General features: G+C 32.6%; 1 protein-coding gene across 2 annotated transcripts in view; it reads left to right on the top strand.

Moving 5' to 3' along the window:
• LOC106105996 (complexin) overlaps window positions 1-11,204 on the top strand; it is a 127,112-nt gene that overhangs the window by 71,036 nt on the left and 44,872 nt on the right. The window lies entirely within an intron of this gene.

Raw genomic sequence — 11,204 nt, 5'->3', positions numbered from 1 at the left:
CGCCGAACAAATCACTAGTTTCGTTACGTTTCTCGAAAATGACGTAACGACTCACGCCTAGACTGAACAAGTGCATGTATTGTATGCGTCGGCGTTCGTCATCGTTTGCTTGTATAAAATATTGCTATCCTTCTTATTCTCTGTGGAGAAAGTGAGATAGCAATATGACTTTGTCCTTGTGTTTGACTTTGGAAACTATGACGTAGTGGACGATGACGTTTGCTTTTGCCGGCGACTTCGTCCTTTTGTAATAAAAAAAACTTAATTTGTAGCTTTCGTGTTTTTATAACATAAGTAGGATTTACCTATAGGATAAGCAGAAAAAAATGTAATTTTATTTATAATTATTTATTTGTATATGTAAATTATTTTATCATAAAATTTAATTAGAAACATTGTTCTCTTCCAAAAGAGAAGTTATAATCTGAAAAAAAAAACCTTAAAATATTTCAATATAGCTAAATATTTTCATAATATCATTATATTAGTATAGTAAATACGTAAAATCTAATTTAAATACATATTTTATTTAAGTAAAAAAAACTAATAATCCTGTACTTCAAACGTTATTCATAATGTAAAAGTATTCGAATATTTTTATTTAATTTTTATTAATTATATCAAACCTTAACACAAATACACTATGAAAATAACGTTTGCATTTTTAAACTTTACGATATAATAATAATTCAATACATACAAATCTAAGAAATATGTAATTTCATAATTAAAATCTAACTAAATTACATGTTTAACAATATTTTTATATTTAACATAATTTTTAGAAACAGTTTAGTAATTTTTTACTAAATCAAAAATTCTATCAATAATAAAATTAAGTCAAAATATGATATCATCACACATACATTATGTAAATAATTCATAGATATAATGTCACGTCTTGATCTTTGTATGTTGTCTTGTCATATTTTTCTCGCTTTCATAAAATCTTCTTTCATAATGAGATTGGAATCTGAAAAATGTTTAGTTCTTAGTATTACTTTTCTATCGTAATAACAAAATTTATCTAAAAAATTATAAGTACCCTTTGAATTCATATTCTCTTTGTTATCATATTTATTCTGATACATTTTTTCAATTTTAACTTCATTGATTTCGGAGTCAAATGTTTTGATAGTTTTTTCCTTGGTTTCATTAGTTTTTTTATGAATTTCATTAGCAAGCGAATTAGTTTTCTTTAGAATTAAAGAGTTGAATTCTTCAGTTTCATTCAATAATTCACTTTTTTTAGATATCTTGTCAACATCCTCTACACCTTCGTAATTCCTTGTCATTAATTCTAAAGTGTTCGCATAATTCGCTTCCAGTTGTATTTCTGATGTTATAATTTTTCTCTTTATATAAAAAGCTATATTACCCACAGTATTGTTAAGACCGCATCTTGTTGTATATTCTTTGAATTCTTTAAGGAATACTTTTAAAGACTTCATATTGCGTTTACAATACTCTCTAATCATTACACTCGTTTCGAGTATTTCAGCTTTAGAAGTTCCAGTGTTTTCTATTTGCTGTGTTGTGTTTTGTTTTTTGATAGTGTTTTGTTTGTTTTTTTCTGGATTTGTTTTCGCTATTTTTTGTATGGCAGCTGGGTATAGAGTTGGAAAGTTATTGATTAAATACGATGATAAGGGAGGTCTGCTGGTGAATAGATTTAGTTCGTGCTGTCGGCTTGCAGCTCGACTCTCCTCTGATAGTGTTTCTTCCTGGAATTATATGATACAGATGAAATTCAAATTGCAATCGAATACTAGATACGGATGTTTTTATAAATAAAATCTAGTTTATTCTAGAACATTTCAATGTCCTTAATAGTCAATCTTTTTCGCAGACTTGTTATTCAGTGTGGTTTTATGACAACAAAAGTCTTCACATCATTCTGATTAAGTCACTCTCAGTTCGTACTTACCAAAGCTTCCAAGTAATGGTAGTAATTACAGACGTGTTGGAACTTGTTGGTCTGTCCGCAGTACATCCACACAGCGAAGGCGCGCCGCACGGTGGCGCTGCTGTAAGCGATAGACGGTGGCTCTAAAAGACTGTGTTCCTCATTGTCTTGCTTGAGTGGTTGGTTGTCCATCTGGAAACAGTACTGGATTTGAGATGGCACGTAAGACAGAGGAGTGATAAAAGCGTTGACGTGCCAACTTAAACTTTATTGTTTTATAAGCTTCGTACTTATGGAATTTCTTTATTTTCCAACCAGTTAGAAGACTGAAAAGACTATCCAAATCAATACCACAATGATATTAATTGTTTGTGTTAATAATTTGTAAATACAGGTTTTTACTTACCTTTGTACGCGCCCTTATTTTCACTTTATTATAATTTTGTTAACAGTTAGGGTGAACCGTTATTAATTTATGTCATTAATATAATAATGAATAATATGATTGACATAAGGTATCGCGTGAGCCGACCGCACTATTAAAAACACCTGAAAAACATGTAATTACCCTCTAATATTTGACATTTCTTGAAAATGAAACTTAACTGACATTCCGTTTTACTAAATATACGATTTTAATGTTATATTTAAGAACATTATTTAATTAAATAATAGATATCATCTTTCATAGGTACTCAATTTTTGGAAACTAAAAATTATTGTCTAAATTCGGATTTTAAATTGTTCGTGTTCGTTAAAATTATTTTTTTACTTTCAAATTAAATTATGATGATGTTTTTTACTGCTATTGGAAGGGAAATTAATTTATTTTTGTAGCAACATAGAAAATCGATATATCTTATTGTAGGGAATGAAATAATAACAACACACAATATTAATAAATCCTTTATTTATATTGCATCAGTCATTTTGTATTTATAATAAAAAGATCTTATAATAAGACATTTAAAAATACTTTAATTATTATATTGAAATTAAGGTCAAAGACATTTTTAACTTTATTTTTATGTGAGAAACATTAAAATTCTTTTGGGACAGATAATTTCTGTATTTCACTAAATATAATCCTAAATCAATTAAACATGCTCCTTATTATTTATTTATTTCGTAATAACATTGCAGTTAGACAAAGTTAATAATTGATTTTACATACTTTATTATTATTGATGATTTCTCATACAATTGCATTAATTATTTTTAATATATCTAGCTCATTAAAATCGTTGTTAAACCTTTTTACATCGAGTTGTAAAAAATAACTATACTTAACTTAATCTTAGGTATCCTATCACATTTTAGACAATTGTTTTACAGTAGAAACCAATTCAAACATCATTAAAGTAACCGGCAAAAAATTGTAATAACCGATAATTTTTATTACCGGTATTGTACAAGTTACGTTTAGCCGGGATAGTTTTATAAATGACCGATTTGTCGTTCAATGTTGTATTAAGCGGTTTCTACTGTAGATAAATTCTATATACTAAAAAAACATTTAATTGTTTTTTTAGAAGTATGCGTAATCCCGGCTTGTATTCGAAGATCGAGTTATTCTATCGAGTAGACTCTGAGATGCTGCTGTAGTTTTGGCATCTTTGAAGCTTTTAAAGAAAGCGTCGACAGTTATTTTACCATCGATGTTAATATTACTATTACTGTTTGTCTTCATAATGAAGTTGTAATCAGCGAATTTCAAACAAAACTCCTTTCCAGGCGAATCCGTATTTGGTTTGACGGCCATTTTGGACGGTGTCTTTTTAAAGTTTACGTTCCGTGTAGCATTTGAAGTGTTAAGATTGTTTAGTGAACTCATTTGAAGCCATGATTGTACGTCATATTTGAATTCTTCTGACGAAGGTTGTGGCTTATTTTCCCATTTTGGTTTAGGCAACAGATCAGCCCCTGGTGCACACTGATCATCGTCGGCTTTACGTTCCGTATCTGTTTCACAGATGGCGTTGTCTTTCAGTTCGCAGGCTTCTATCAATGCAATCAATTCACGTCTTGTTTCCTGAAGATTTAGCTCCTGAAAAATACACAATGATTACGAAATTTAATAAAAAATGTGACTATTATATAATTTAATATTTTTTTCAACTATACTAATATAATAAAGAGAAAACATTTGTACTTTTTATTGAAATAACTCAAAAAATACTGGGCCGATTTCAAAAATTCTTGCACAGTTAAAAAGCTGTTACCACGGAGTAATATAGGCTGCATTTTTGACTTCTTTTTAACAGAGCGGACACCGTTGCGAGTATATAGTATTAATAGAGAAATGTACTAATAACTTAAATAATAAAATAACTAGTCTGCAGTTGAATCACGGGAGAACACAAAACAACCACTGCACATTTGGTTAAAGTTATATAATATTGCAATTAACAGACATTTTTTAATTCCATTAGATTTATTTAAAAGTGTAGTTCTTGAAAAATCCGTAAATTATGCAATTATAATTCTAAATATAAGAATCAGGTAAAAAATTTATTGCAAAGTTGTAGTGGGCAAACAATAATTGCAAATTGTTGACTTCTTAAAAATAACTTATAATCTGTTAATCTAATAACGATGTGGAGATAACTAAGAAATATATACAAAACTCGTTAACACACGGACAATTGAAAAATATTTAATTAAAGAAAAAAATATTTTTATACAGTAAAGACTTACCAGTTGAAAATAGCTGTCACTGTAGTAAAAATCACTCATGATGGCCACAATACAGTAAAATCAAGATTATATTTAATAATAATATCTAGATTCAAGTAATGTATTAAAATTATGAATAATTTGAGGTGTTAGGAGGCGGCAACCGCTCTCACAATCACCGCCTCACTGAAACAAATCCCTTAAAAACTACCCGAAAAAACTCGTTTACCCAAAATGCAAACTATACCTTAATTAATACACAATTTTAGCACTTATTACTATTTGCATACGGGTCAATTCACTGCGGAATACACCGGTCCGTTGTTATCTATGCAATAAACATTGGCAATTGTTTTTCAAGGTCTTTCGTCCTCTTTCTTCGTAATTACAAGAAAGGGATGCCTAAAGTTACTAACTAGAAATTAGAGTTTCTGAGAATATTTTACGATTATCCATTAAGTAATAGAATATTTAGAAAGTTAGTATTATGAGGTTATTAGCCAAATGGCCACTTAGTTAAGTAAACCGTAAAACATTTAAAAACACATTTCAATAGATTATGATTAGTATATTATCTGAAATAAATGTTTTTATTGTAAGTTTCATATAAAATTCAACGTACACAATTTTATCTTTACCTGTATTTGGTAAAACCTAGCGACCCGCCCCGGCTTCACATGGATCTAATACAAATCTAATCATCAGCAAAGATCTAATTATCGGCATCTCTTTGCTATATTATACATGTATTTTACACGTAAACCTTTGGTATCACTATTAAAAATCATCATGCATCAAAATTCGTTACGTAGTCCTAAAGATCTAATACATAAGGACAGACAGCAGTAAGCGACTTTGGTTTATATTAAAGTGCCAATTTAACTGCAATCAATCGTTTTAAAACGAAATGCACTTTTATTTTTCCATTATTTTTGGGTACGTGACTGCGATCACGAATAAACAGTTTTATTTTTATTTAAAATACGACGCGTATTTTTAAATGCCAATTTGGATTTCACAGTGGAATTTATCTCGACATATTTATTTCCATCACAATTTACTTCTTAACTTACTTTTAAAAACTAAATAACGAATAGATTTCTAAATTATATTTGTATGATTTCAAATTAGACGTTGAATACAAAAGTTAACTGTAAACAACTTTATTTTTTTGTTACAGGTAAGAACCGGTTTACTTTAACCTGGAGACGTTACTTAAAACAGGTATGTTTGTAATCTACAATATATTAAGTTTGTGATGTTTAAAGTTGCAATAAATTGGCTCCTATTGCGAATGTCAATTCCAATTACTGGAGTAGGAATTGGATCGTATCGTGACAAAATTATTCTAATTTCGTGTTCCTCGTACACGCGTCATGTATTCGAGTAATTCAAGGGATGTGACAAGAATGAGTATCGATACTTCTTGATCATTTCACTTTTCTAAATTAAGTATTATTTTGTTCACTGTATATCTCGTTGATTGTATTAAAAATGAATTATTTCGTAATTTCTCAGTCGTTATTTTAACGTACAGGAATACAAAATATGAAAAACTTGTCTTACATTTTTTTACCAAATTGTGATCTTAAATTAAATGTATATTCGTATGGCAGAATATAATAAATGTTCTACCAAGATTTTCCACTTTATTACGTTTAAATTTCGTTCCTTAAAAGCTCACGTTCGTCGATAATTTCGATGTCGAAGCGACCCACTTCCATCGACCATTAAATTCCCCGCGGCTCATTGTTCTAAAGATCGCACCATTCAATACCTATCTATGCGGGAAAGAATCCGGCAGCTCTCAATATGCGGTCGCTGCACGACAAATATTGGAGGGGCGACGCGGCTCGCTATGTCGGGAATTTCACTGGCTTTAACGCTTCACTTTAAGGACGTGCGCCGGTTATCGATATGTCGATGTCGAGCGCCGCACGTGACTATTACACTCTGCTAATGGCGTTAACGATCATTTGTTGTCGAAATGTCGAATGTGTAGTAGGTATTGCTTATTACATAAAGATGGTAACGTGTAAGGAAGATGTGCCGTTGGAATTGAAATTTCTTTGCTATACGAATTTCAGTATCACATCGCCCTTAAAGATAAGTCTGTATCTTCATTTATTAAACTACGCATACTTTATTGTGCATATTTATTTTGTATATTGTGCGAATTTTAATATTCTATTACGCTTAGATCCACTAATTGATATTACTAACACATAATCCAGTTCGAAGCCTTTATTACCAAAGATTATATCTTGATATAGTCTACGACATATTTCAAATAATATCGAGGTCAAATAGACTCACCCCGGGGGTGTAGAGGGGGTGGGCAAGAGGTAGGGGGTGACATTCCTGCACGACTGCGATCTGGCCTCTGAGAGGACGCGTCTTGAAATCTTATGAAGTATAAAGCCGACAGAAAACTATTTCACTATTTTAACAAATAGTCGATTTTATTCAATGTGTTTTTTTTAAACTTTTATGTTTTAAGTGATAAAAAATCAATTTGTTAATACTATTTTATACAAATAATCTGATTATGGGAAAATTGTACTTTTCATCTGCTAGTGAAAATAAATTATACCTAGTACAAAAGTTTAAATTTATTTACATTCTATAGTTACAAAATTACTTTGTAATAGATACATGTGCTTCAATATATAAAATATGAGAAAATGTAAGAATACATAATTTAATTAAAAGTATCACTCGAATCAGACGTACAAACGAACATAACGTCATCGATATCGATAGTTGCATAGCGCGTTCCTATTGCGATTGCGAGGGTACTACGTGACGTCACCATGGCAACGACGCCCGTCGCAGGGTGCCACGCAGGCGATCCTCATGTCTATGGCGAGCTTTATTTTTCTATTTCACACAATTATATTTGAATTCACACTTTAGAGAAATGTTTAAAAATAACTTGTATCGGTTTGAAATGTGGTATTTTAACTTTTTACTTTTTCTCTTTTATATCATAAGGCGGCACACGAGTAAGCCACTTTAATTCGTAGAATCAGCAAAAACTTCTGCACATAGACATGCGCAATTTCACTACGCTTTGCCGACTGTAATTTGACTTATTTACTTAAAAGAAAAAGAATAGGGGACTATAATTTGGTCTCCGACACATCTAACGCGGCATTGCGTTCACTTCTATCTTCTTATCTTGTCTATGACATAAAGTGTTGCCATTCGACTATTGATAGAATTGTATTAATATCATCGCGTAAATCGCGACACTGGCCGGATAACCGTGCGCGGTAAATCAGCATATCCGGCACATCCGCGCCGTATACGATATTATCCGTTCGCAAACTGTGAATTATACCCGCTATATCCAACCTAAGCCCGTTTTACGACCTTAGGATTGGTTGCGTATAAATTTTTATATCGCGTCGGATATCGCCGGATATATCCGGATATCGGATTTGGATACCGTTTCTTGTTACTATTCAATATCAATAGATTGTAATGGCTCAGTTTTTCACAGCTGAATGTAACGTTATTGTTCAGTACAGACTTAAAAAGTGGGACATGTTTAACATATTAGGGTAAATTTCAAGTTATCTGGTAAAATCAAACCAACTGTGTTGATTAAATTTGATAAATACACATTTTTATAGATAATAACGTTCCAAAGAACAAACGTAAGTTTTCATTGTCTATTGTACCTTTGTCTGCCCACTGCTGCATATAGACCTTCCCCAATGCCTTGCTCATGCAGACCTTCGTCTTCCGAGTTCATGTTTGTTGCCTTGTAATTGTTTGTTATAATGTTTAAAGATTTTTATTCCAAAATTTACATTTGAAACATACGACAGTTTACATAGGAACCATCTAGTTAACGTTCTATCAGTCTCAGCTGGCTTCACAAGCGCTCAATTCTTTTTCTTTGAACGCGTTAAAGAAAATCTATTGTCTCTGCTGTTCCAATTTCGTTCGGATTGGGGTTAAGCGCTCGTCATTATGAGGCAATTGCATCCCTCGGGGTTGCGACCATTTGCATTTCACACCCCATTTGCTGGCGCAACGCCTCGGGGTAGCTCGATTGATAAGAACTTTTATCGCCTGTTTAACAATTGTTCGTGGATTTGTGACAAGATATTTCATCATTTCCTTGATGAAATATAATCACAAATCCACTAAAGAAATAACAAGTATGACTCAAGTATTTAAAACTTAAAATATGTATAACATGCGATAGATAAGAAATAAAAAAGATATTAGGTTTGCGACTTACAAATTGCGTTTTTTTAACAAATATTTCACGCTATTTGGAATTGAACTCAAACGATATTCTGTTTTTCAGTTTTGAGTTAATTCTATTTGTTCCACAAAATACTTGTGATTTCAATTATAACGTAACAAATAGTAAATTCAACCATTAAGCAGTCAGACGAAAATATATTTGGACAATTATTTTCTTTGCAGTATAAATAATATATTGGGCAACGAATAAAAATTAATACAATTTCACCGATGAGCAACTGCCCGTTGTTCATAAATACAGTATTTAATACGCGACAAAGCGTTAAATACAACGCATACATACGAATAGGGTTGTCACTTTTAAGTTTTTTTGTAAATATCTTTTTAGTCATCTTCTATTTTAAGAAAACAGTCGCAAAATTAGTTACTTTCAAAAGAAGACATGCTTCTTAAAGACTAACAACGTTCGCTGTTGACTAGGGGTGTCTGTCAATTAATATTAGACGATCCGCTGCTAATTTACCCTTCTTATAATAAATTGTTTCCGCACAATAAGCAAGCTATTTCTGTCATGTAAAAGGTGACATCCCTGGAGCAGCGAAGCGCGGCGTCTGTTCGGAGACGATATCTCGCGTGGCCGCCTTTCTGCCTCGCTTTTATTTATGTAGCGACATCAGCCGCCCGAATAACACCATAACTTCAAGCTTCTTATACGATGCAGCCTAGCAAAAAAACTTAAACAGCTCAGCTTACATTTTACGGATCTCCCTTAGGGGTGACTACTCGTCTATCGTTTTCGTCCACCAGGTAGAAACCCATCTTGCGTCATGTCAGTCGTCACTCCCTTTGTGATCAAGTCGCCTTGCAAGCCGTTACATCCATCTTTTCCTCTGCATTTTCATAAGTAAAGTTCGCCTTTCAAGGGCTATTCTTCTCCTCATAACATACCGTTTACTCCTTAATTTCTGTTCCAGCGGGTCTACATTCAGATTTCCCCTAATATATATACGAAACGAAACATCAAAACACAGAGTCGTACAGTTAAAATGTCATACCAGAAACCCAAACGTCCATTGAACGAGCAAACAATAGAAGCACTCAGAGAGATATGAATATCAAGGGAAAGAGGCCAATTATGTGGGCAAAGAGGCTCCGCGGGCGCGTCAAACGCAGAAGGCCCCGCAAAGTGCGCGCCGACCGGAAATTGCCGCCGCCATCTTGCCTGCGGACCGGAAACGCGCCAAATTATCCGCGCGGAATGCGACCGCGGCCCTCGAGAGCCACCGCTATTGATTGCCAGACGGTTTTTAATCGACTGGGAAATCAAAAGTTCTCTCTGGTTTATTTTTTATTTCACATTTTTTCTCTTTTAACGTTTGCCGTGTTTTTCGTTGTTTATTAAATATTTTTAAACATACAAAAATCACTTTCAGTTAGTCAACCCATTTCGATTTGATGTATTTTTCTTGGTACATACACACTTAAATGTTTGTTAATCGACAAAACGCACTTTTAAAATAGGAAAATCTTGTATTGAATATTGGGGAGAATAGGAGCGCACAACTGTTGTGCGATTGTCGATTGTTTCGCAGCTACATTCAACTGTTTAGTTGCACAACTAAACATCGAGTAGTGTGTGCAGCTCCATACAAGCTCATAGCAATCAGAGACTAAACAGTTGTGCGATAGTTTAGTCAAAGGTGCGCTGCTCTAAGTCTCAATTTTTTAAATCATCGATCAGGTAAGCAGTAAAGTCAAACGTATAAATCCGAAAGTGTTTTCCAATTTATAATTATAACTCAATATTTCTAACTTTATCAAAAGTTTAAACCCCTTCATTGAAGTGTGTCTTTGTTCTTTCTTTGAACTTAGAGAGTATAAAAGGCAAGTCGCGGCGAGTGTCGCTGTCTCGAGATCCCGTGATCCCGAGGTTCTGAGATCCCGGGGGAACGGCAAATACGATTACTCGCTCTTTGATTACGCAAATCAGGCTTCTTAAGACGACCGGCGAACGACTAATTTTATTACAGACTTAATGCGCCCCGTGCACCGTTCAATACGGGGTAAATACTTGAGCGAGTACTACCTTACTCGTAGTTCTATCTACTGGGATAATAAAACATTGCAAAAAATTTTTTATTTTTGAATACATAACTAGTTAAATAAAAATTTATTTTTTGTCACGGTTTTTACTTTTATTTTATATTTAAATTAACTGATTAATAGTTTAAAATTACAAAGAACAATGTTAAAAAGTTTTGGTTAAAAATCGTTAGAAAATAGTACTAGAATTGTTAAGGATTTTACTTATAACCATAAAATTTAATGATGATTTAAAGTCAATTGTATTATGATTGGATAATTTATTACTTTGCTAACTATACTGAACTGGTGGTAC

This window comes from Papilio polytes, unplaced genomic scaffold, assembly GCF_000836215.1.
Source record: "Papilio polytes unplaced genomic scaffold, Ppol_1.0 DF822622.1, whole genome shotgun sequence".
Taxonomy (NCBI): Eukaryota; Metazoa; Arthropoda; class Insecta; order Lepidoptera; family Papilionidae; genus Papilio; species Papilio polytes.
The sequence above is the reverse complement of the archived record's forward strand: the minus strand, read 5'-3'. Positions and strand labels throughout refer to the sequence as shown.